This window comes from Poecilia reticulata, linkage group LG9 (assembly GCF_000633615.1).
Source record: "Poecilia reticulata strain Guanapo linkage group LG9, Guppy_female_1.0+MT, whole genome shotgun sequence".
Classification (NCBI taxonomy): domain Eukaryota; kingdom Metazoa; phylum Chordata; class Actinopteri; order Cyprinodontiformes; family Poeciliidae; genus Poecilia; species Poecilia reticulata.
Genome location: NC_024339.1, coordinates 15,263,465 through 15,267,484, shown reverse-complemented (window position 1 = coordinate 15,267,484; position 4,020 = coordinate 15,263,465).

The following is a 4,020-nucleotide window of genomic DNA, read 5'->3' as shown; positions in this document are numbered from 1 at the left end:
GACATCACATGGTTTTAGCTAAGTTGTCAGTATATCGAACTATATCTTAAATCTAGGCCTGATATGTAAAAGAAAAAGCGACGCAGTGCTTTGCAACTAATTGTCAACATTAAAACAATTAGATAAGGTTAGGAAAAAGTTTTAATTAAGAAAAAAATAGCAAGCGGGAGAGGTAAGTAGTTCAGTTATGCTAGCTTGACTTTGACAAACTTGATGTAGATGTGATGTGGAATTTGGTGGCGACCTAAACACGAACTCTGACAGATCATAAGTAGAGCAGTCTTTAAATGAGCTAATCAACCACCGCAGTGTTAGGTTAGCTTATAGCAGCAGTAGCTAATCTACCACACCTAATAATAATAATCGCAAAATAAACGTCAAGCCTATAAACACAGTACTGTAACGGACTGAATGTTATGACATTTGTGTTGGAAATGTTTGAATGTTTTTTGGTGTTGAATCCTGAAACTGTCAGTTGCTATGGCAACGAGTCCGTGGCCGACGGGGGAGGAAGAAAAGGGCGGTTTTTGCGAAGCTTCGTGGTTTTGACTCGTTCTTTAACGGGTGTTCTGCGTTATTTTCCCCTCTGCTGTGGCGCACTACATCTTCAGGTTTCATTTTGCTGACGGAACTGTTCCACCGCGGTAGCGCGGCTGTGGACTGCATGTAAAACAAGTCTTTTGGCCTCCAGCGTTGTGCGCATGCGCAAAATTTCGGTACATAAACAAAAACACGCAAAGGCAAAGAGTAGCTCTTCAAACTGCTAATCTGGACACACAAAGAATAAAACGACATTTATGTAAAAGCGCTTTACTTTCGCTTCATGAGCTCTACTCAGTCTTTGTACCAGTAGATTTTCGGGGATGATAGCTGCTCTGCTTGTTATTAGCTAAAGGAAGTCCTGCATGACTGAGCCGCCCTCCACAGAGACTGACAGAAAAGACACCCGACTAGATTCAGGCCAGCCTTTATCTGGCTCTCTTCCTGGCACCCTGGAGAGCAAAGCCTAACTTAATGAGAAAGTCACGCCTGCTGGATGTTATTGTGTCTCAGAAACAGTTTAGAGGAAAAAGTGTTTACACTGACTCCTTCTTATCCAGCATGCTTTACACTGCAAAATCTTGCTAAGTATTATTGGCCTAGTAAGTTTGTTGTGCAAAAATTTGGAATATCGAAATGATCGAAATCTGCTGTTCAGCAATAATAAGATGGTTTGATTCCTCTAATGTCAAAATATTTTTTTGACATTGGTAATTGAGAAGAATGTAGTTAAATTATGATGTGCAGGTTTTTCATACATTTTAAGGTCTGTCATTTCCAATCATAAACAAACTTAATTGAGTAAAAATCTGCAAGGCATATGAATAATTCTGGCATAACTACATGCAACAAAGTGGCTAAATTTGACATAAATGAGCGTAACAAAACTAAAAGAATGTTGCCAGTATTTTAGAAATGCAAAACATCAATATAAGAGTTTCAGGGATGTTTTTTGTCTTTTTATTTTGACCTAATTATCTGCCTTATGAAGTATACCAACCAGGAAAACTAAAGGTTTTATGGCAACTAAAACATCTATATCAAATATGGCTTTTGCATCCGTAAAACCTCAAAAATTCAAAATGAATTGTTTATAACCCCTTCTAACTGTTACCCAAGGTCCAACATTTACTGTTTTTTATATTTGTATCTGTGGCACAGACTAAAACATTTTAATATGACAGACTGTGTTTAAATGTGACCACGGTTCACCCACTGCACTCGTATAAACCTGCACTCATAGCAACACCATGGTGACTGCAACAGGGATCACCAGAAGGTTTCACTTTAAGACATTTTAATAGACAGATCCAGCTATGAGGGGTTGTTTGGTGTTAAAGGTGGCAGGGGTTAAAGATCAGAGGGGTCATCTGTAAACAGGCTGAAATTAAGATTGGAAGAGCTGATGTGTGTGTGAGTGTGTGTGTTTTTGTACAATCATCACAGCATGACAAGGAGACAGGCAGCAGACAGAAACAATCAGCTGTAGCTGTTTTCCCAAGCTGTCCAGTGAAGCTAATCCTATCTGGAATCTGGGCTTGTTAGGGACACAAAGAACAGAAATCCTAAAGATGCTAAGGATAAATGTGTGCTTTGAGATAAGTGACACAACTTCACAAAACAAAACAAGAAAAGAACATTACACAGATTAGAGATAGATTTGTGCAACAGTGATTTTTATTTGCTTCAGAAATTGATTCAAAGTTAAATTAGGTTAAAAAGTTTCAGGCAAAATCAAGCACAGTGTCTTGTTTTGTTGAAGACAACTCTAGAAAGTTGAGTGCAAGAAAAAACTGTGGCAGAAACAAAAATGTTAAATAAATGTATAGTTTTGTTGCTGGGAATGCTAGTTTACATCAGATAGATATAATTTTATGTTAGTAGAAATACAATTTCTCTTGAAATTATCAGAGGAAAAACTGATAAAAAAAAATAAACCCTGAAGATCATAATACAGTTTTGCTTTCAAGTAAGAGATAGATTTGTGCAACACTGCCTTTTATGTACTTCAGAAATTAATTATAAGTTAAATTAAGTAAAAAGTTTAGATTACGCATTTTGTCTTATGTTCTTTTACAAAAAAAATCTCTGGAAAGCTGAGTGGAAGAAAACAGTGCACAATACCAGATGAAATCAGGCCTGTTGACCCAAAGATAAAGTCATAAAAACTTCATGCAGTCACCAGTTAACTGTATGATGTCAATACAATTGACTCTATTTTACAGTCATGTCAGAATATGATATTTTATAGAGTGCCATCATCAAAATCATCAATACACATCAAATATGTTGGTCAATGTTTCATTTATTACAGTTCAAAAGCAACTCTAAACAGGTGGGTCTTTAGCATAGAGTTAAAGGAACTCAGTGTTTCAGTTGTTTTGCAGTTTTCTGGAAGCTGAATGCTCTTCCAGAAAACTGCAAAACAGTTCTTCATGTGTTAGGAACACATAAAGAAACTAAAGTTGGAAAACAAAGTAAGACGTTCTAATGAAACTGTGGAGAAACCATTTCATGTTACATATTTTTAATAAACCGGGTCACACCTGTCCGAAGAGCAGGATCTGCCCCTTATCACCATCAACACTGAGCAGCTCAGCTCTGTTGAGGCAACACATCTGTTTGAGTGTGAATGCTTTAAAAAGCGGCTTCGCACTGACTGTGTGATCCTCCCCTCGGAGACGTTTCATCAGTGTATGCGTGTCGGTGTTGTTATGTGCCACATTCCTCGGATGAAGGGAGGCGTAAAGGGCGCTGGCCTCACTTCACCGGAGCCAGGGGGAGTGGGAGCGGGGTGCTGCTGACAGAGGATGTAGAGCAAAGTGACTGATGGCTGAGGGGAAGAAGAGGCTGAGCAGGTGGAAGTCACACCGACTGGTCGACGACGCTCACTGTCTCTGGGCAGGAAGGTGTGAGAATCTCATCTCACAAACTCATCCGTGTTTTTTTTAACTCATCCATATTTTATGTTTAGTTGCAACAGCGACTAAAGACTTTAAAAGTCAATCCTCCAGCTGCAGCTGCAGTTCTGACTAAAACCAGGAAGATAGAGCACATCAATAAAACATTTGAAACAGATAAATCTGAAATAACGACAAATGTAATCTGAAAAGTAGCTTAGAACTTTGTTGTAAATTTAAATACATTTTTTTCAGTTTCATTTACATTTTTTGAGTTCCAAAAAAAATTTTTTTTTTAAACAAACTTTATGGCCTTAATTTAGCTCCATGAACTTGGGGCTACGAGTTTGCACTGATTAACGGTTTATTTCTGTTTGATTTCAGCAGCCACATCCTGCTGTAATTATTAAGAAATCAAGAAATCACTTAAACAGAACCTGACTGACAACTTGAAGTAGGCTGAACAGTGCCAAAAAGTGACACGACTGGATGGATGGATGGATGGATGGATGGATGGATGGATGGATGGATGGATGGATGGATGGATGGATGGATGGATGGATGGATGGATGGATGGATG